General features: G+C 38.5%; 1 long non-coding RNA gene across 21 annotated transcripts in view; it reads left to right on the plus strand.

Annotated features, from left to right (window-relative positions):
- Positions 1-23,189, plus strand: part of LOC147871654 (uncharacterized) — a 309,056-nt gene that overhangs the window by 128,822 nt on the left and 157,045 nt on the right. For 7 of the 21 annotated variants that reach the window (XR_015538508.1, XR_015538501.1, XR_015538499.1 and 4 more), the window contains one exon: positions 4,751-4,874. The exons of 1 other annotated variant lie outside the window; for it this stretch is intronic. This is a non-coding gene — a long non-coding RNA (uncharacterized LOC147871654). Of the gene's footprint in view, positions 1-4,750; positions 4,875-19,661; positions 21,479-22,613; positions 23,066-23,189 lie in introns of those variants that run through there. 13 more of the 21 variants (XR_015538514.1, XR_015538503.1, XR_015538509.1 and 10 more) reach the window with 9 other exon arrangements.

Consider the following 23,189-nt stretch of genomic DNA (forward strand, 5'->3'; position numbering starts at 1 on the left):
ATTTACACACAGTGGAGGTAGATGACGTGTGTCGTAATTTTCGAACTACTCTCATTTATCGCTTCATGAAATTGTATCCACACATCTACTTTAAAGGAATTTCCTCTACTCTGAAAGAGAAATCACGAATCTGTCATTCAAATGTTAGCTCAAAATTTTGTTATCTAGTGTAGCTTCACTGTTTTATTTATATTGTGAATCGCTTACACATCAGGAATATAAATAACATTCACAGACAATATGGCCGTCTCTTTGAAGGCATTATATATAGATCTATATCTGCCATTAGCACTTTATTATCTGGATGTGTGTCTGGTTAAATAATTAGTTTTCTGATTATACATCAGTCATACAATATAAAATATACTAAAGTTATTCAAGTTAAAGAATATAATTAAATAACGGAAAATAATGAAGAAAGGAAGGAAAGACATGAAGATGACTGTCTTCTCTGTTATAGTGCCATGTATTCTGTTTACCCACGTTTCAGAGGCGTTTGCTGCTTCCATCATCAGGAGACCCATTGTCCAAATGATAGATACAGCAAACAGGTCTGAAGGTTGGTTAACATTTACCACAGCACACGGCTCTGCAGCCGAGAAGACTCTCCGCCATGAGAACCTTGAATCCTACTACGAAGGACATGTTGGAACTTTAGTGTGTTCAACAGAGTACACGTTTCAGTCTTGTTTATATTATTCTTTTATCTGTGCTCAAGTATCGCGTAGTTTTTTTCCTTCATATGTTCAGACTGAAATTCGGTATGTACAGAGTGGGCCGGCGTACAGTCGTAATTTTTGAGAGATAAGTGGTTGCCATTATTGAGGAACACTATAACAAAGTTTCAGCTTAAAATAACACCCGTCAAATGTCGTTCATCAAGACCGATGCACTGATGTACTCGTTTCATAATATTTTACGTTGCACGCAGTAACATTGCCGGTGTTATGTCATTGATTTCTTTATAACTTCTCCGTTTCGGGTTATTAAATTTGGCCGCTCATGTTTCAAACACTTTGCTTTTCATCTAGGCCCACAGAAATAAATCACAAGTTGACACCGTGTGAACGGGCTGGACAAGAAATGTCTCCGTAGCGGGAAATTATTCGAAGATTAGACACAGTCTTTAAAGTGTTAATCGACTGCTGAAGAGTAAATTTCGTGTTCACTTTTGTGTATACAAACGTTACGGAATAACACGCTACTTTCATCTTCAAGTTTGAGTATCAATCTTTCAAACACACACGACTCAGCCAATGCAGAAGTCACAATCTTAAATCACTTCATCTTGAAAATCTGAAATCTCATGTCTATAAATATAATAGAATCTCGTATCTTTCATGAGACATTGTAATGCTATGCTCTGCACAAGAGTTTGAACACACGCCAGAATTATCCTAGACATATAAGATGATGATGATTCAATTATTTATTATTAGTGTGCTGTATCCACAGCCAGGAGGCCAATTACAGATACAACACAATAACAAATGTTAATAATATAAATAACTGTTATTATAATAATGGTAACTGAACTAACAATAATTATTATTAAAAAATTTTAATTTTTAAATAAAGTCCTAATTTTTCTATAGTAGTAATATTGCACTATGATAAGAATAATGTGGATAAAAGGATTACTGTGTAACGATTTATCAGAAGTGAAACATGTTACAGTGGCGTGCAGTTGAACTTAGCACGTCACTTGGGTTATCGGTCAGCACATTACTCGTGTCACGCACTTGTCACGTGAAATCATATTCTGCAAGATGTACGCAATTTAATGAGCATTGTTAATGCCACGCTTATATTATTGTTAATAAGACTCGTATAATAATGTAAGAAATCTGACAACTTATATTACAACTATAAAAATATGAACATCTCCATAGTGCACTTTCGAGATAACAGCTTTTATAATATAAAACCTCTTTTATTCAAATGAATTTCTTAATTTTAGATGTTTATTTCATTTTCTATATTTATTCGTTTCTGACACCTTTATTGTAATATTGGTAAAGTATATTTGCCCCTGTGCTTAGGCATAACATCATAATGATTATGGGGCGAGAGGAGGCATAGTTCCACAAATTCTTCACCTCGGCACTGGATTTATGTGCTTTGTTAGTTACATGTCGCTGACTTTACCGCTAGGAAAGAATCCACTATTAATTAATTATGAGCCTGTCTACAACTACCTAAAAGCATGGAAGAAGATGTCTGGATTTTTATATCATCGGGGAGTGCGGCATGCGTGAAAGGGAAAAGAAATGTAGTGACAATTTCGGTCGAAAAATTTGACATAAAGACTTATAAATTGATGGGTTGGCAATATTAAAATATATCTTTTAAATAGAGTGTCATTTTGTCGAGTACATCAATCTGGCATAGAATAAGAACACATGACAGATACTTGTGAAATTAGCATTCCATTAAAAGTTGGGCATTTATTCATCAAATGAGCGACTCTGATGTTCTGAAAAATGTACTCTTTCTTGGATTTAATTCTCGTCCAAAGTCATTAAACGCTAATTTTTCTTTTGGTATATCTGAGATAAAAAAATGTTTTAAATTTTACTGTCTTTTGGTTGTCACGTCGTGTAGTGTGGTAGAATTTTGCCGAAATTTTAAGAGCGCGTGCTGCTTCTATCATCAGAAGGAATGTATGGATGATAGAGACCTCAGGCGTGAGAACCTGAAATCACATTAAATATCTTTTGTTTTCTAGTAAGTCATTTACATATTTTTATTTTAAAACGATTTTACAGTCGATGTTTAGACCACAAATAAACCCCGTAGTTTTCTTCTACAATTTCCCCAAACTCTTTCATGGGAAGTTTGGAAAACTAACGCCTGAACTGATATCTGTTTAAAGTCAATGTTGATATCTGCTGCCTAATGATCCAACAAAACATAGCAGTTATCAACGTGAGTAACGAAACTGAGTCATGGTAGAGTTTCTCGGGGTTGTGCCATTTTCTCAACTTCATTCCATCTATTCATTCCTATATCTCACTCTTTATAACCAGCATCAACCACGCTAATTACCGCTGTAATTAAATTTCGTATCATTTCATCATCAAGCTACGACTAGGCTGACAAAGTTTAAATGGTGTCAAATGCTTTCGTCATTCATATCTTCAGCGGCGATAATATTATGCTTTCAAATAAACTGAGATTATTACCAGACACGTCTAGATTAGTAGTGGTTGAACAGATGTGTTACTGGGGTCTGCATAGTGGAAAGTATCAAAGATATTTGTATTTCGAAAACGCGAGTGAGGAAATGACAAGAACAATTTAGCTGAAGTTTGCAACGAATTTCAAAGCACTCAACCCCTTTGGAGAGAAAGCAGCAAGAAGTTGATTACCGGGTACAAGGTAGCGATAGCCAAGTTCGAAGGTCTAAAATGTAGAGACAACATTTCTGTATTCAGTAAAAGAGATCAGAAAGGACCTGTGGTATTTCGCGAGCATCGTGAGTGGTTATTTAGCGAGAAATGAAAATAGCAGCTTTATTATGCTATTAATTGCCAGACACTGACATCAGCGCTGTCATGTTTTAACCACTTTCTAATATAGTTTAGTTGTTCCCCGCTACCATATCAACTGCTGAAGTAATGCAGAATCGATAAAATTACTGTTGAATAACTGTTAATTTTGACGTATCTCAAAGGAAGCGATTGTGTCTATTATACAGTCAACCTCTGATACAGAACCCCTCTGTAGACTCTCGCATTGTCGACAAAGGTCAAGATGAAGAAATGTCTTATGTATTTCCGAGAGAATTCTCCAGTAAATCGCCATCCCGTCTAACCGCAATCCGCCAATATCTTTGGCAGAAAAATTTCACTGTTAAGCATTACAATAAAGTCCATTACAGGGCCATGCTATTACAGTCTTGTCGGTTGTGAAGTCCCAAATATATTTAATAGGGAAACTGCTGTAAACTAATAGTTCTACGTCATCAAGTCAAGCATGCTCAGGCAAGAAACCTCCTGCAGTAATTTAAAAGGTAACCGACCATATGGATGACCATTATAAACATTAACATTAGGCATGGAGACATTTAAACATTTAGGTTTATGAAATTATGCAGAATAAGATAAGCAGAAAATTCAGAACGTGAGGGAGGGATGAAAAATTCGACACTTTCAAAGGAAGACCTAGACGAGATGCGATGATAGTTTTAAAATTTATACTTAATACTGCGGTAAGTTGTGTATTGGATTCAGCTAGCTCAGGAGAAGAACCATTGAGGGATTTTATGAACACTGTATGTACAGATGACACCATTAATATGTACACATATATACTTTGGTTGCCGCTTGTCAGTTGCTCACCACTGGTAACTGTGCCACGAAACTAACGGTGGTCATTTTGAGAATCTACAAAAATACTCCAACTCACCATGTGCCAAAGCTGACGTATATAATACTTTAGTTTATTATTAAGTTTTTGTTTCTTTCATTGAATATGGTTATACATCTATTTTGTAAAAAATGACTATTAGTTTCTCGAGATGGACTCTGCTACATGAAGCTAGTTGTGCGGGTGACGAAGAACTTCAGAATTCTGTCATATTATTCTTTTTTTAAACTTCATTCACTTTCTTGTCTGTAGTTACGTATCAAAACGTTAATGGTAAGTTCAATTAAGATACAAACATTTATGCATTTACGGTGAACTGTTTTACGTCGTGTTAAATTTTAAGTTACTGTAATTCCTTCTTATCTATTGAATATTTCAGGAGGCGGCTGTTCAGGGCAGGTTTGTACTTTGAATACGTATGCTGGCAATTCCATTGTATGGGTTACTACACCATACCCTGCTCCCCAGCCGTTCATGGGTTCGGCTTACAACAGGACTTCTGGGTGAGTGTAGATTTGATCTCAAATATAGCTCTTGGGATTCACACGTCTCTAGAGAGACCAAAAATACGACTAAACGTTTCCTTTATGACGTTCCTTTCGCGTTGGTCACTTGTTTCCTTTTACACTTTTTGTCAAGTGGTTGCCGGAAATTTAATGATACATATTTTGGCATTATATCACGGTAATAACATCCACGAAGTGGATCAGTTGAGAATTTGTCTGGGAACGCTTATACTTATAATTGTTTTAAGGACTAATAAACAATACATGAATTTCCACCCTTGAAAACTAATGGAGTTGCTATTAATAAGGTGGATATTAGTTGGAGATTTTTACTGAGACAACTGCGTGAATAAATGGATACTTATAAGACAATTAATTTAGAATAGCCCAATGGCGTAAATAAATAAGGAATTACCGGATTTATGCACCATTTCATATTTTATTTTATAAAAATAATTCCTCATTTTATACAGTAATTACGCACTCTTTCCGCTCAAGTCCCTGTCGAAGAATTTTATTCTTATGTTTTGTGTTATACTTGAAACTAAAACCGAAAATCTGTCAGTTCTTTAAATTATTTGTTTACGTCTGTGTTGCAACACATATTAAACATTCCAAAAACTATTTAAGACATTTGTGTTTGTTTACTGCCTATAGGAACTCCTTAGGATATTTTAAGTTGGCAACCGTCTTAGAAAATATAGTTTTGAATAAACAAATACTACAAATTAGTTATTCAGTGTTTTAACTATAGGAAAAAAGGTGAAGTGGTAAGCAATGCATACAGAATGTACGATTTTATATTTGAAGTACTGAAAATACATAAACAGGCTCTTCTTCAATTTAGCTGCAAAGAAAAGGGCGTTGCCTTTAGACCGTTTTCCGTACACAACCACAATTCTCGCTGAACGGAGCATTCGACTTATTCGTATCTGTTCAGTAGATTAGTAATATTTTTACCGCCGTTTCAAATCTGTATTGGGCTGCCAGAAATAAAATAATGGCTGAGAGGCTTAAGTCTGGCGTAGGATAAAAAAAAAGATTAGTGATATTGGCCCATTTATAGATAATGTAGTCAGTTTTAGATCAAGTTTAATATAACGTCTTTCATTCCTCATTATTTAGAAGCGGCAATAAATTAACATTGAACACGATACTTGCAGTCATGCAATTCATGGCCACTTTCGGATAGTCCAAGTTCCTTCGTATCATGGACACCTCCATCGCGATTCGAAGCGTAGGGGACTATATCATTAAGTTAAGTTTGTCCCACTATGCGCCATGTAGGCGCTTGGGGGGAGAGAAGGTATAGCTCCTCTCTTTCTTGACCTCGGCACTAGATGGGGGTGAGTGGTCAGCATCACGCCCCGGCCGGCTTTACCCCCGGGAAAGAACCCCGGTACCCATTGTAGAGGAGGCTGGGTGGGCCCCAGAGCCGGTCTGGACGCAGAGGCTAGAGGAAAAATCCTCTGCCCCCGTCGGGGATCGAACCCCGGTCGTCCAGCCCGTAGCTAGTCACTATACTGACTGAGCTATCCCGGCTCATACTATATCATTAATATAGGAAAATAATAAAAAGTAGGATCTGGTGACTAGGAATAAATTATTTGCTGCTATAGTTCAGCCGGTAATTTCGCTATCAAATGTGTCCCTCTTAATTTCTCGTAATATTTACTATCCCCGATATTGGAAGAAATATGTCATATATGTAAAATAAGTTATATTATTTTATATTTGTGTTCATGGATATAAAAGCTGACGTCATAGTCTAAAACGTTTGCTGAAACATTATTAAATACAAAATTATTTAATTTTTTATTTGATATTCAGTTTTTTTAACTTATACTGCATATATATTTAATTGGTCATTAGTAAGCCACGTTAGTCTACTTTTGTACAGAATTGCGCCATTGATACAATGGTAATAACTGAGGGTGTATGCATTGATTTTAAAAGTACACCAACCAAGTTTTTACTGCACGTTGGCAACTGTAACTACCATATTTATTTTTCTCTGAGTCCTGGAATCTTGTTTGTTTGCAACCATATTACTTCAGTTTTCTTTAAAGTTAATTTCGTAGAATCATGTGATTTTGCAAGATGTCTAGTTCCTTGTATAGCTGATTGTTTAAGCATCAAAATTCATAGAGATGAGTTTATTACTCTTTTTAATTCTTGAGATACGAACAGCTAGTTTAAGAGATTCCTCAACTTTCGGTTAACAAGAAGGTTTGTTACACTACTCACTGCAACCTCACAGGAATTACGCCCTAAGCCAATTTGATCTATTCCCGACCGTCACAGTGTGTTAGTATTTATCCAAAACCAGTCTTATTATTCTTTCACCTACGGAGAAGTCTACCGATTCAATTTTGCCCATCAGTATTTTATACACGATTATAGCTAATCACCCCATGTTTGCTATGTGACCCACCGATGATATTAACCTTGATTTGATCACGCTAATAATAATTGATAAATATTGAAAATTAAGCATACGGTATACTACCGATTATACATGAGTGATTTACCGTGGGTCTATCTGATTTAATAGGAAACTGAAAATTAATTTATGTTGTAATGTTAGAACGTTTAAAGAACTAATAAAAGCAAAAATTACACATTATTTAACGAATTAAGATAAATCGATAATCGGGAGTCTACTGCTAAATCACAACGAAATTTCCTCCATCCAACTCTTTCCTCATCACAGTTAGGTGCATATATTCTTCTTGGCATCCTATTCTAAAACACCCTTAAGACGTATTCTTCTCTTAACGTGTTTACCAGGTTTCACACTCATAAAACCACACGTCGTACGCTTTCACTGGCACCAGTCGTTATTTGCTCTAACGCGTAGCCGAGTAGACCGTCCACATAACAAACCCTCTGCCGTTCCAATGAGTTTCTTTCATTGCAAAAACCTAATGGAACATCGATTTATCATCTGAGTCAATAAAGGAGGAACGAGGAAGAAATATTTGTCATTTCTTAGCTGCAGAAATAGAAAAGTGACATTGAAACAATTTTATAATTCGTTTGCTGCCTTTTTTATAGCTTATCATTTTACATTCTCGCGTTGAAAATATAAAGATTCGCGATTATTTAATCGTCTGTGGCGATAACTGACACAAGTCAAGTTCGATACATTATTGTTATCCCTCTTTATGCTGGTGTGTAATTGCTTAAAGCGAATAATTCATCTACTTCTTGTAGGTGTAGGGTAATACACAGTAACGTGGTTTCCTTTGTAATGGTGCATGGAGCAACCCTTAAAATAATCAAAACTACGTGCAAAATGACGTGTTCTCTCACAGTTTGTATCTAAGCGTTGGTTACTGTTTGAATCCGTCTACATTGACTCGCTTTCTTTGTTTATCTCATATCATGAAATCAATTTATATTTCAACTGTAATTTACCAATCTTATTGGCAATTTGCTTTATAGTGGCCATTTACAAGTTCGAGATGAGGGATTCATATAAAATTATATAAGATATTAAATTGTTAATAAACAGGAATTGAGTCTGTTCAAAAGATAAAATACTTCAAATGATGTAATTTTGAGACATAGGAAACAATGAAACAATGTAATTTTACTGAAAGGATTCTATTTCGTAGTAATTATAGTTTGTTTATGATTTAATAAATGGGCAAAAACAACCACCAACTACATTTTTTATGAAGATTTCTGTCTTCTGGGTTATTGCGCTGTGTAGTCTGGTCGATGTTAACCAACGTTTCAGAGGTCATACTGCCTCCGTCATCAGGGCGATGAATATGCCAATAGGGTGTGAGGAGTTGGATTTTATAGGCAGGGAAGTGAAAGGTGTAGCCTGCCCCGAGCCAATGGGAGCAGGTATGGGAGTGGACCAATGGTAGCACGTGGGCGAGGGTGGGAGAGGGAGAGAAAGGTGAGTGTAGTTGTATGGATAAAGGCCCTGAAAAGGGCCGAGTTAGTGGTCTGGTTGGTTCTGGCGGCGCACTCTTGCTCGTTCTCGGAGTCCTCGGAGTGTGTGGATCAGAGGCTTCCAGGACCGGCTCAGGTGAAGTCCATCTTCCCTGTTAAAGTTATCAGGATGAAGTTCGATCTCGATGGCTTCCCTGATTAACCGGTCCATGTAGCCGGTTTTTGAGGAGAGGATAGCAGTGTCCTCTAGCTGTATCTTGTGCTCCAAGTTGAAGCGGTGTTCAGCAACCGCAGATTTCTCGGGCTGCCCGAGCCGGATGTGGCGTTCGTGCTCCTTGATCCTGGCCTCAACGGAACGGCCTGTCTGGCCGATGTAGACTTTTCCGCACTCGCAGGGAACTCTGTATACGCCAGGCGTCTTCAGTCCTAGGTCGTCCTTTACCGGCCGGAGAAAACTGGGAATTTTCTTTGGCGGAAGACCAACAGACTTGATGTCGTGCCTGGCCAGCAACCTGCTTATGCGGTTGAAGGTCGTCCCGACGTAGGGCAGGAAGGCAACCGAGGCTGGTTTTTCAGTAGGCGGTGGCAGCCTCGCAGGCGGATTGAGAGCTTTCTGAATCTGACGGTTGCTGTATCCGTTTTTCCTGAAGGTGGTGGTGAGTGCCTCCAGTTCACTCTGTAGGCTGTCGTGGTCGCAAAGGGCTTTAGCCCTGTGTACCAGGGTCGAGAGCACGGCCTGTTTGTTGGACGGGTGGTGATGGGAATTGGAGTTGAGGTAAAGGTCGGTATGGGTTGGTTTCCGGTACACCTTGTGGCCTAATGAGCCGTCAGGTTTCCGGTGAATGTCTATGTCGAGGAATGGGAGATGACCGTCCTTTTCAGTTTCCATGGTGAACTGGATGCTCTCGTGAATGCTGTTGAGGTGGCTGAGGAACTCCGCGAGCTTGTCAGGGCCGTGGGGCCAGATGACAAACGTGTCGTCTACGTAACGGAACCAGCAGAGGGGCTTGAAGGTCGCCCCGTCCACCGCCATTTCTTCAAAGTACTCCATGTAGAAATTGGCGATGACAGGTGATAGTGGGGAACCCATAGCCACCCCGTCGGTCTGTTCGTAGAACCGGCCGCCGAACTTGAAATATGAAGAGGTTAGTACCAGGTGGAACAGCCTCAAGACGTCGCCATCGAAGTGCCGTTCCAGGAGACGTAGGGCATCACCAACGGGTACCATGGTGAAGAGGGACACGACATCGAAACTAACCATGATGTCCCCAGGACCCACGCGGAGCGACTTGATAGTATTGATGAATTCGGTGGAGTTCTTCACGTGACGTGGAGAGTGCCCCACCAATCCACCGAGTAGTCCCGCGAGATATTGGGCGAGCCGGTAGGTTGGAGCGCCGATGGTGCTTACGATGGGCCTGAGGGGAGCTCCTTCCTTATGGATCTTGGGTAGCCCATACAGTCTAGGGGGCCTCGAACCCTGGGGCCGTAGCTTTTGGATGACCTCCTCTGGAAATGAACACTTCTTGAGAAGGAGGTTGGTCTTCCTTTCAACGGCTTCCGTAGGGTCCTTAGACAGTAGCCTGTACGTCGGGGCTTCCAGAAGGGCTCGGATCTTCCCGTTGTAGTCATCAGTGCTGAGGACAACCGTCGCGCTACCCTTGTCTGCCGGGAGGACCGTGAGGTCCGCGTTATTCCGCAGTGCTCGGAGAGCTCTCCTTTCAGCTCCGGACAGATTGTCTTTCGGCTTCTTGGAGGCTCTCAGGATCCGCACGGTCTCTTGCCGGACCTCCTCGGCTGCTTCCACAGGTAGGGAGCGAACAGCTCTCTCAACACCGCTCAGGAAATCCTCGATGGGCAGCACTGTAGGTGCTACCGCATAGTTCAAGCCCTTGCCCAGGGCAGCGTAGGCAGCATCCTCCAGTGGCCTTCCGCTCAGGTTAACCACAGTTTTCTTCGTGTCGGTCCGCGGGCCTGCATGTTGAGCTCCATGCAGTCGCTGGAACTTCTGGCACTGCCTGGCTTTGTCGTCAGCCGCAGTCCGTGAAGCCCTCTCGAAGGTGATGCGGTCGATGAGGTCCCAGTCCGCTGTGGACAGCTCCGCAGCGAGGCGGAGGTGCATGCCCAACAGGTCCCGGGAGATCGCATCTAACTCGCGCCTCGTGTGGTGCACGCGCTCCCGTAATAAGCAGAAGCTCGTCCTTCGATAGATCCTCTTGGCGCCCTCGGAATGGATGTTGTGGTGGAAATGAAGGAAATGCGGGACCGTCCCTTGGTCCCTGCATCGGAGTAGGAAGGAAAGGGAGCAGAGACGTTTGGCTTTCTTGATCCGAAGAGCCTCGAATCTCCGGATGAAGCGATGAGTATCCTCCCCATAGAGGTTTACTATGTAAGACTTGAGGTTCTCACAGCGGTGAATATGAAGATTTCTGTCTTCTGGGTTATTGCGCTGTGTAGTCTGGTCGATGTTAACCAACGTTTCAGAGGTCATACTGCCTCCGTCATCAGGGCGATGAATATGCCAATAGGGTGTGAGGAGTTGGATTTTATAGGCAGGGAAGTGAAAGGTGTAGCCTGCCCCGAGCCAATGGGAGCAGGTATGGGAGTGGACCAATGGTAGCACGTGGGCGAGGGTGGGAGAGGGAGAGAAAGGTGAGTGTAGTTGTATGGATAAAGGCCCTGAAAAGGGCCGAGTTAGTGGTCTGGTTGGTTCTGGCGGCGCACTCTTGCTCGTTCTCGGAGTCCTCGGAGTGTGTGGATCAGAGGCTTCCAGGACCGGCTCAGGTGAAGTCCATCTTCCCTGTTAAAGTTATCAGGATGAAGTTCGATCTCGATGGCTTCCCTGATTAACCGGTCCATGTAGCCGGTTTTTGAGGAGAGGATAGCAGTGTCCTCTAGCTGTATCTTGTGCTCCAAGTTGAAGCGGTGTTCAGCAACCGCAGATTTCTCGGGCTGCCCGAGCCGGATGTGGCGTTCGTGCTCCTTGATCCTGGCCTCAACGGAACGGCCTGTCTGGCCGATGTAGACTTTTCCGCACTCGCAGGGAACTCTGTATACGCCAGGCGTCTTCAGTCCTAGGTCGTCCTTTACCGGCCGGAGAAAACTGGGAATTTTCTTTGGCGGAAGACCAACAGACTTGATGTCGTGCCTGGCCAGCAACCTGCTTATGCGGTTGAAGGTCGTCCCGACGTAGGGCAGGAAGGCAACCGAGGCTGGTTTTTCAGTAGGCGGTGGCAGCCTCGCAGGCGGATTGAGAGCTTTCTGAATCTGACGGTTGCTGTATCCGTTTTTCCTGAAGGTGGTGGTGAGTGCCTCCAGTTCACTCTGTAGGCTGTCGTGGTCGCAAAGGTGCAAGAGTGCGCCGCCAGAACCAACCAGACCACTAACTCGGCCCTTTTCAGGGCCTTTATCCATACAACTACACTCACCTTTCTCTCCCTCTCCCACCCTCGCCCACGTGCTACCATTGGTCCACTCCCATACCTGCTCCCATTGGCTCGGGGCAGGCTACACCTTTCACTTCCCTGCCTATAAAATCCAACTCCTCACACCCTATTGGCATATTCATCGCCCTGATGACGGAGGCAGTATGACCTCTGAAACGTTGGTTAACATCGACCAGACTACACAGCGCAATAACCCAGAAGACAGAAATCTTCATATTCACCGCTGTGAGAACCTCAAGTCTTACATTTTTTATATCTCAGTTCTTTCAGTCAAGCTATGTGAGTTAAGAATAGATTACAAAATACTTCATTAATATGTGTAATGTGGGAAATAACCGGATATTTAAAGAACTTGTCTGTTTTCGATTACAATTTTAAAATTTACTCCCCTAGATATGACCATAATACATTCCTTTCCTATTTGTACTTGTTACTCCAACAAATATATACAGTTAACAGTTCCCAATAGGTAATAATAATCATTACTTCCTTTCTGTAAAGAAACTCGTGTTGGTTTTATTTAATCCAGAATAACTACTTAAATAATTATAGTAGAAATTATAATGTTCTAATTTACGTGAATATAAGAATCATAATTGAACCGTTCTATTTAGAATGTTTGAAAAAATAGTAAGCTGCTAGTTTGTCTTCTTTACGTAATGCAAGATGTAATTTATGCGGTTACGTCATACAATATACCATTTGTTTTCAGAGTATTATCCTAACAGTAGTCATAAATTATTTGCTTTGATGCTTGTAAATATTTAATTAAATGCGTATCTCTGTTAACATAACGATAATGTGTCACGCACTTATATTAACTTTGAGTTTTTGTTCATACGTTATCGGTAACATCATGAAAATAAAAAAGGTACAACCTCAAACAATGGCGCGATTATCTTAAAACAGATAAATGGAACATGTATAAAGAAATTTTCTCCGTAAATATTTTTACTCATATTAGTACGAGACATAACTATAACCTTATGCGTCTATAATAATTGTTATAGACACATAATGTAGATTTAGACGTAGAGATTACAAGTTGCAGATGTAGGCCTATTACTTAATTTTAGATTGCATGTAAGAATAATCGGTAATTATTGATTAGCTGTTAAACTGCGAACATTAGAATATAAAGGCGCTAAGTTTATTATAAATATATTTGAATGATATTTATCGATACTATACTACGTATTTTGGAAAACAAGGGAGCAAGTCTTTTAAAATGTGCTTAGGACTAGTATTTTAATATTGTACGTAAGTTAATATTACAAGCTCTGTGGAAATAATTTTTGTTATGGTTATTTCTGGTGGTGAACACAATAACGCGGAGATTATGACGATATATATTAGTTATCCTCCGGATAATACACGAATGTACTACCGAAAGACAGTTTAGTTTCGATATTCGTCTGTCTTTGCTCTTAGATATTTTACCAATTACACTTGATGGTTAAATTTGTTACAAATTCACAACATAGAATGCAACTGAAAAGGTTTTGGATTTATATTTCAGTGTTCCCCAAAGAAGTAGCATCAAAAATTGATTCAAACTTGAGAAATATATTAGTTTAAATAGCGTGAAATTCTAAGAAAGGGTTGAATTAAAATATATTATATATCTGACATACGGTAGTTATTCATTTATGGCAGTGGATTCTCTTGCATAAGATTTCCATGAATATATTTCATAGTTTGTGTGTGCACGACTTTAAGTTGTTGTATACTTTCACTATCTCATGTTACTTTCACACTTACCACCTGTGTAGGTCACTCATGTCGGAAGTTTCTTGGAACTCAGATCAATAATTTCTTCAGAAAAAAGTTCACGTATTAAGAGATAGATCTAAATTTAAAGTATCTTCAAAATAAGACCAGCAAATCTCTTATTGTCTGATTTTCAACATGTAACATGGAATTAAACACACGCACACAAATCACCACACATATATATGCATGCAGTAAATTGTTGTTAATACGTCAAGTATCAAATTTGATAAAGACGGGAAGATACTTTGTTCACGTTTTTGTACAGTAATTGTTTTTGGAATGTTAGTTGTTAGTTTGAATTATGAGGGCGTGGCTGGAGCATTGTGGGTAATGTTCTCACTTTACATTAAAAGGTATGTCAAACGAACAGTAGGTTTTAGTCCCTTTCAAAACTGCTTAACACACATACTGTCTTTTTTTTGGTAATCATGTAATGCTGGAAAGTTGACGCGGAATTAAGGATCTTCAGTACAGAAACTGTCGAGAAACTGCACCCGACGCGTGACACTACGAGACACGGACGTTGTGCTACTGCGTTCTAGAAGAGGCCAACCCTGCCCGACTGCCGGAGAAATATTGCCACGCCCCCTTTACCACGACATGCTACGGATTGCCACGAAGTTTCGCGAAAATTTGAAATGCAGAAGTTTATCCTTATTGGATCTACGCGTTCTGTGAATAGAAAAGGGAAAATGTTGAAGTTATTAAAATTTTACACTAAGATACGAGCATCACCGTATGTGGGTTACGGCTAAACGAAAGATCGTGCTAGAACACCGTTCCTTTGAGAATATATGCACTCCCAGTAAAGTAATAGATCTATAAATTCATGGTTTTTTACGAATAAGTGATTTCAGTTATTACAATTTTAACGATTTGGTAACATCCGAAAACTTTATAAATTCCTTCTTCATTGTCGTCGGTCTCAAATGAAAATGTGCACAAAGTAAACTAGACAAAAAACATGAGGAGAGAAAATTCCTACAAATAAATGTACATGTTGTAAGGTACGCGAGTCCCTGGGCTGTCAAACACTTAATCCGCTTTCTTCTCTGATTCTGCACCATTCATACTTGCATCGAAGTCATTCGACCAAGTAAATGATTTAATGCTGATAAATACACCACGGAATCCGATCATGATCCACGGTTTCGAAATAATTTTTTTTTCATTACAAAATTCATTATCAGTTGAATTTTAAATTTTGTCTCACATCCTAGCATAACTTAGGTGCCTTCGAAATTACATAAACAGATTTGCTACCTGTGCCTGTAATAGTGTTTAATATAGGCTCCGACCATTCTAAAGATTTATACACTGACCAGTTGTTACTATTATGTCATCTTGTATTCAATACAATGTAACCTCACTAGAAGACATAACTAAATGTATGTAGCTGAGTCCTTCTGAATGAAGTACATAGATTGTCAACAAATCCTGATATTTCTCGTCTCTTATAAAACCCGAATGTTCGTTACCGTATTTACAAGAGCCCACAACCCGTTGCTATTACGATTCTTTAAAATTTAATACATATCTCCTAACCTTCTTCCTCAAGATCCATTTTAATAGCCTCCTCCCAACTACTCATTGTCTTCCAGTGGTTTCTGTTTCTTTGAAACTTAGTACGCATTTTTCAACTTCTCTATGAAATTTACGTGTCTCCATATTCTTCCTCCTTGATATGATCATCCTGAAACTATTTGGTAAGAGGTACCCATTATTAAGCTTCTAATGATGTCATTTTATTTAACCTTTTGTGACGTAATTTCTACTAGGTTCATACATTCTTAGCAGTCTACTCTCAAGCACCAGCAATCTGTGCCTTTTTTCATAATGTGTAAAGTAAAGCCATGTAGGCGCTTGGGGGAGATTAGTTATAGCTCGAAATCATTCTCAACTTCGGTAATGGACGGGAGAGAGTTGTTAGTGTCACGCCCCGGCCGCGCTTTACCCCCGGGAAAGGACCCCGATACCCGAAGGCGGTGTGGATGCAGAGGATGAAGGAAAAATCATCTACTGCTCTCTCGGCTAATTCCCTTAATGTGAGTGATCCAGTTTCATAACCTTACAAAAGATGAGGTATAATAATTAATACGTTCGCAAATAACTATCTAACTGGATGGCTTACGGAGCCCGAAGGTTCATCACCGAACTAACCAAAGCCCTCCACCAGACCGTGTCCTGCGCCAACAAAATCCAGTCTCCTTCAACTCCTATCTCCCATAGATCCCGCCTGACATCATCTTCCCATCTACGTCTAGGTCTCTCCAGCGGTCTCTTTCCCTCAGGTTTCCCAACCAATACCCGGGGTACACCTCTTGTCCCATTCATGCGCGCTACATGCCCCGCCCATCTCATTCTTCTTGACTTAATCACCCTGACAATACTGGGGGAAGGGTACAAATTTTTAAGTTCGTCATTATGCAGTATTCTCCATGTCCCATCTCAAACACCTTCAATCTGTGATATTCCCTCAGATTGAGAGAAGATGTTTCCCACCCATACAAAACAATAGGCGAAATTATCGTTTTGTATATTTTAATCATCAGGTTCTTATAAATCAGGCGGGAAGACAAAATATTTTGATGTAAGAAGTAGCAAGCATTTATATAATTTAGTCTCGTCCTGACTTTCTAATGAATAAAATTTTGATTCGTCACTATTGTGTCCAAATATTTTAAATTTGTCACACTTTTGTAGGATTTATTAGTCACCCTAAGATAATTTTGCCCGCCTGCCTGTCTACTGACGAGATACTAACATGTACTTAGGTTTTTCTGAATTTATTTCTAGCCTCACCTGTTTACTAGCCTCTAGTAAAACTTCTGCGTTCCTCTTTATTGTATTTATATCGTCCCCCAATAAATTATCATCATCAGCAAATGCCAATAGCCGATGTGTCCCATTCAACTGCAAACCTTCCTGCCTATCTTGGACTTTCCTAATGGCATATTCTAGCGCAAAGTTAAAGAGCAAGGGAGACAAAGCATCTCCTTGTTTTGGACCGTTCTTTATGGAAAATGAGTCAGATAAATATTTACCTATTCGAATTTTCCTACAGGTTGCATTTAAACACAATATTAAGTATATTGTGTGTTCAACTGCTCTGTCTGTTAAGTCTCACTTTCCAGCTGTTGTTACATTATCGAGTAAAAATTATCAGGATATATAATACCATTATTTATATTTTAGTTAGGCGTCTAGGGTTTTAAATTCTGCGTGGTTTTACAAAACACCCAAAGTCCCAATTCACGATCATTGGACACTTGAGACATCAGCGGTGTGTTTGTTTTATGAAATGGAACAATTGAATAGTGCAGGGAAAGCAGAAACTTGTCTTAAATTGTAATACATTTCACTTAAATTTAATTCGAGATTGTTTATAACAGTGCAAACCAAAACAATTACATCGCATCCTCAGAAAATCTTTTGTTTATTACACTCACTGATTGGCCAATTAATTTACGACTGCTATCTTATTACCTACACCCAAACTCCTACTCCATGACTTACTGTTAACCAGTGCAATGTGGCGTGCAGGAACACTGACAATTTTTAGAAAAATTTTAGACTAACAGAAACCTTGAAAACTAATTATTTTCGCTGATGCTAATGGCACAATTAAGACTTAGAGGAAATATGTAAGAAGCCCGTAAATATACTATCGTGTCGGTTATTTGCGTTGTCCCGTATTCTGATATTCAGAAATAAGTTTAGGATAATCATATTCATTTAGGAAAAAGAAATAATGATTATTAATTTTCACATTACATTGGAATTTGGAGATTCGAGTCCAGTCATAAAGAAAATTAAGTATCTTCTTCATTCCTACTCTTCGGGTTCGCAACAGGCTGCTCGCCAGTCGCGGGTGGCTCTTTATGAACATCAGCCAAAATAAACCAAAAAGTCTGTATGTATGTGTTGACTCATCTCGCTAACTGCCAAACACTTATCGTGCCATGAGCAATGTTTTAAGCTAATCTCTAAAGTATTATAATTGTACTCTTATATGAAAATAAATATCTGATAGTTGTATTCAGTACATTATAATTTATCGACATTATGGTTATTTCTAACTATTTATATTAAAATATCGCTTTTAATTACAGTTTACGTCCATTAATTATAAATATTTAGCATTCTTCTTATTCATGCATGAGGTTATTGTAAAAAAGGTCAGTATTTCTTTATGGAGAGGCTATAGAGTTATTGTAGTATATTAACGTCTTAATAAATATATAAATAATAAAATATATTAACTGGAAAAGATGGCGTTGGTATAAAAGATATTTTGGGGATAATTTGAATAAGAAATATAATGCAGCTGAATAAAATGTTACGTTGTAAGTTTATTGTTAAAAAATGTTTCTTATTCTTGTACAATTTTGACGACACCTGTCACAAACCAAAGAGAGAAAAGGACGACGTGTGGCAGAAACATTTCTTTTTAATTGTCTAGAGACCTTAAACACTTGTATTCTTAAGTTTGGGCAATACCGTCGTTATGGTATGGCACACAGCAAATTCACGTTCAAGTTAACGGTTCAATAAGTCATCAATCACCTCTTTTAACCATCAGGTTCAGTACAGTCATCTGAAATAAGTAAAAATGTGTGGCGTCCGATTGCTGACATCAGCTGGCAAATTTAATTGCTGAGTTTTAGAATAGTTTTTACTTTTGTCTCTACTCCTCTGTGTAATTTTATACTTTCGTTTGAAAGCTATGAATGTAAATGTTTGCCATAAAACAATTCAAAGTACCTTGTAAATTTAGTTAATGGTTATTTAACGTTTCCTTTTCCGGCTGAAATACGTATTTATTGTTAGCATAATGAATGTCCTGGCAAATAAGAATTCCTTCAGATCGCTGTCTTCTGAGTAGTTGCCTCTTGTAGTCTGGTAGAAATTCACTTACGTTTCAGGGGTGTTTGATGCCTTAATCAGCATTGTGCGTCTGAAACGTGAGCTATCGTCTACTAGACGTTACTGTGCAACAACCCAGAAGAATGTCATCTTATTACGTGCAGCCATAAGAACCTGATATCTCTCCAAGAATTCTTTATTTTCATTTCTACAATTAAATCCGTAAAATGTTTTACTTTCTATGTATAAAGTGATTTCTCCCAGCTCTCTCAGGCCTGTGCCAGGGTTGTGTTTTGATGTAGGGTTATCTTCTCCCTTGTTCCGTCGCAGTCTAATCATCCGTAATTTTCAACCATATCCACACTTAGTTCTATCAGATCTTCATTTTATACAGTCGCCAAGTAATCAAAAAGACTTTTTAAGAGTATGCATAATGATTTTTTCTACTTACAAGGACGGTGTTGAGCATGCCGACGTAAATACAAATGAATTGTATTCTGTGAAGCGAATTTATGTAGAGTGAAAGACAAGTGAGCATAGTTTACACTAGTATGTCCGAGACGTTAGGCTGGCAATAATTAAGATATACATATATCAGATGGCTTTATTAATCGTGTTTTGTTTGTAAGCGGAAGAGTACATGATGTCAGAGCAGTGAAATAATTGTTTGCATAATAATTTATTTAAATTATTTATTTATTTACGTGCCACTTTTATAGACAATTCAATGCAGCTAATAATAAAAATTAAATTTATTATTTTTAGTGCTACATCAACAACAGAATGACCAAGAACAGATACAACACAAAACAAAAATTAATAAATGCAAACGAAATAACATTAAACAAAGTATAATTATGATTTCATAATTATACCACACAAAATAAAGTTCAAGCGAGAATACTAACAGAAAATTATTAGTGTATAATGCGCTCAAGCGCCAACATTTCTGCACACTGTATTTGCTGAGGATACACATCCAGTGGATGTGCAACTCTTACCTGAAGAACCAACTGTATACAAAGGAAAATCTCTAAATGTCGCGGTTTCTAAAGTTTCGACCAAGAAGACAGAATTTATTATATTCTTTGAATATATTAACAAGAGAAGCATATCTAAGTGACGTCTCTTTAGGCGAAGGTTGTGGAAATTTATATATTTTAAATCACTCTGCAATAAGGTTGAGGTCAGAAACAACTGTAACAGTGAGATAAAAACATACCCTCAACGCGTTCAAGCTTGCTGACATCTGTATTACTTGAAATATTCCACGAAAAGGAAGAACATTTAAGTTTATATATACTTGAAGTGCAACATAACATGAAAGGACTATAAATGAGACGGAGAAAGTTTTAGCATGAAAAAGACCCAACAAGTTAAGAGCTTGTATAGACCATGTTCATCTTTTCAATGAACTGAGCGGTTGTTCGTATTCCCACAAATAAGACGAAAGTTTTCCTTATGTTACGTGTTGGCATAAAGTTTCCTTTATACCAGCCCGGCTTTTTAACGTCGTAAGCTTCAGTACAAAGAGATATTAGTGTAAATTAATTTTTATTTAAAATTTCCAAGAATCGGTGTTGCGATATGGCGTAATAATTTGTTTTGGCTTTTAAATTTCGATATTTCAATTTACAAATTATTCCTAGTAATATTTACATACGAATCAAATACAAACTGTGTTATACTAACATATATCATAGGGAAAAATGTGTAGCAAAAATGAAAATATATTAATTGGTATAAGAAGCTTGGCCTTATTGTGTTAATAACTTATATGTTCGATTTCGTTTCTGATTGTTCTATAGTTCAATGGAACTGGGAATGAAGGGTTATGTAATATTCTGTAAAACTAAATAAACATAGGCGGTGATTAAGATACCTTCATCATAGATTTATCCGAGCGTGCCTTTACATTGTTCAGTTACTTGTGACATAAAATTTATATCAACGAAGAGTGTAACTAAATATATAATATCAGTCCAAAACGTGAAGAAAACCGAGAGTTGAGAAACAAAAAGAGATTATCTAAATGACAGTCAGTGATTTAAACCAAACAGTAAATCAATTAAAGGATTTTTGTCATGAGCCCTAAATTAATATTAGAAGACATGCCAAAACAGGAAAGACTTTATAATGGTTGAAAACGGCGACCTGTTTCCTCAGCTCCATAGTAATGGAAACAGGTGAAAGAACTGTTCTAGTAAATTAGTGGACATTCCTGAAGCGGACTAACTTATAAAATCTGAAATGCATGCTGCTGAACTGTTGGATTTAAAACCAGATTTAGTATAGTTGGAATTATTATACCTTATTAAGGGGAGATACACAGGTATTAACACACGTACACAAGCTAGAATTATATTAAATGTACAGACATAAAATTCTTGTCCGAATATCATTACAAGTGAGAGAGAAGCAAATCATTTTTAAATATAAAGGTATACATATCCAAGATAACAGTTACTACACTGAAAGCAAGTTTCATATTTTTCCTTCTTTTTTCGTAAAATAGCGAGTAAACTGCGAAATCCAAAGAAAACTGGCCAGAAGTACAGTCTATCAAGTAACTGACAGAGCAGAGTTTTTCAATGGAAGGTAATGAATGTGAGTATATAGACAAGACACCGTATAGTACTATTGTTGTTTTGTAGCTGGTATTGTTGTAACCACAGCCCTTATAATATACACGGCTAGTCTAAATGATGTTCCAGATTTGAAACACATGTTACTCACGTTTAATGAAATTCAGATGCACAAAATTGGTACCGATCGAAAGAGAAACTCTCCAAGTTTATTGTTGGTATACTTCGCGGCCGCGTAGTAACACTGTTCGCCGCCAGGAGCGATATGAGAGAAAATGGCTGCCATCGAAGACAGGGGAGCTTTTGCGTTCTGGATTTCTACGTTCACCGGACCTGACGCCCTGTGATTTCTTTCTGTGGGGGTTCGTCAAAGATAGAGTATTCGTGCCACCCTTATCACAGACCTTGCTTGATCTGCGAGCGCGTATCACAGCAGTCATTGCAGCAATCGATCATGATATGCTGCAACGTGTCTGGGAGGAACTCGACTACAGGTTGGATGTGTGCCGAGTTACCAAGGGGGTTCACATTGAACATCTGTGATGTACTGAAACAAATCTTGGAGAGTTTCTCTTTTCATCGGTATCAATTTTGTGCATCTGAATTTTTAAACGTGAGTAGCGTGTCTTTCAAATCGGGAACATCATTTAGACTAACCCTGTATTGACACTCGTTGACCTAAGAAATAAACGAAAGGAAACGATCAAATGGAGACGTTTACTGTGACAGTAGGTCTGGGGCCAGTTGCCTCAATTCACACCTAACAGAAAGGAAAGCTGAAGAAGGAAGCGTAGAAAGAGAGAAAGGCAGAATGGAGGAATATAAAGATATATAGACATAAAGGGAAAACGAGAGAAGAAAAAAGATAATTTTGACGCTATTGAATAAAAGGTTAGTAAGAACGAAAAATAAAGTGGAAGGAAGGAAACGAATGTGTGATGGATGATGAGATGAAGGGAAAAAGAAGAAAAGCGAAGAAATCGAAAGATACAAAGAAAGGCATAGAAAGAGTATGGGATAGAAGATGGACAAATTGAAGAAGTGGTAAAAGGAAGAGATAAATGAAAACCAAGCAATTCTAAGTAAACAAAGAGAGCGATGAGATGTGAGGTTTTGACAGCTGTGACAGATCTGATTGTGATTTTTCTGGGTTACAGTACACTGTGTCACGGTCCAGAAGACTACTTTGTGAAGAGGAAATGGTGTAAGAACTAAGCGGCAGAAGACGCAGCCAAGCTACAACAGTGCCAAGGAGGTAGGAGTTCGATTCGTTTGTACCACGTGCGACAGGAACACCGAAGTCTATGATGCCAAATTTACATTCGCGCGACTCAGTCTGCATTTACAAACGCGGTTCTACTGGCTGAATCAAGACAGTGTAATCAATTCTTTTATAAAATGAAGCTACTTAATATAAAAGACAGGTAAATAAAGTCTGATGTAGAGGAGTGATGCTGAAAAGTGACATTTTATACAGTTTTAAAATCGTATTTTGTTTACTGTCTCTTGCATGAAAAGCTTTAAACAAACTTTACTATTTAGTCGACTTCGTACTCATTTAAATGCGGGTAATATGTAAAAGGACTAATAAATAAATTTGCTTTATGTCAACTCGAGAGCAATACAAACATCACTTTTTTTATGACGATGGACAGGTTACCACGTGGCTGATACTGTGCAACATTGAATATTTTACATCATTATCTGCTGCTTATGATTACACGAGTCCTTTA

Source organism: Zootermopsis nevadensis, unplaced genomic scaffold (assembly GCF_977971745.1).
Source record: "Zootermopsis nevadensis isolate Lab colony 2312 unplaced genomic scaffold, Znev_1.0 Znev_ptg000045l, whole genome shotgun sequence".
Taxonomy (NCBI): domain Eukaryota; kingdom Metazoa; phylum Arthropoda; class Insecta; order Blattodea; family Termopsidae; genus Zootermopsis; species Zootermopsis nevadensis.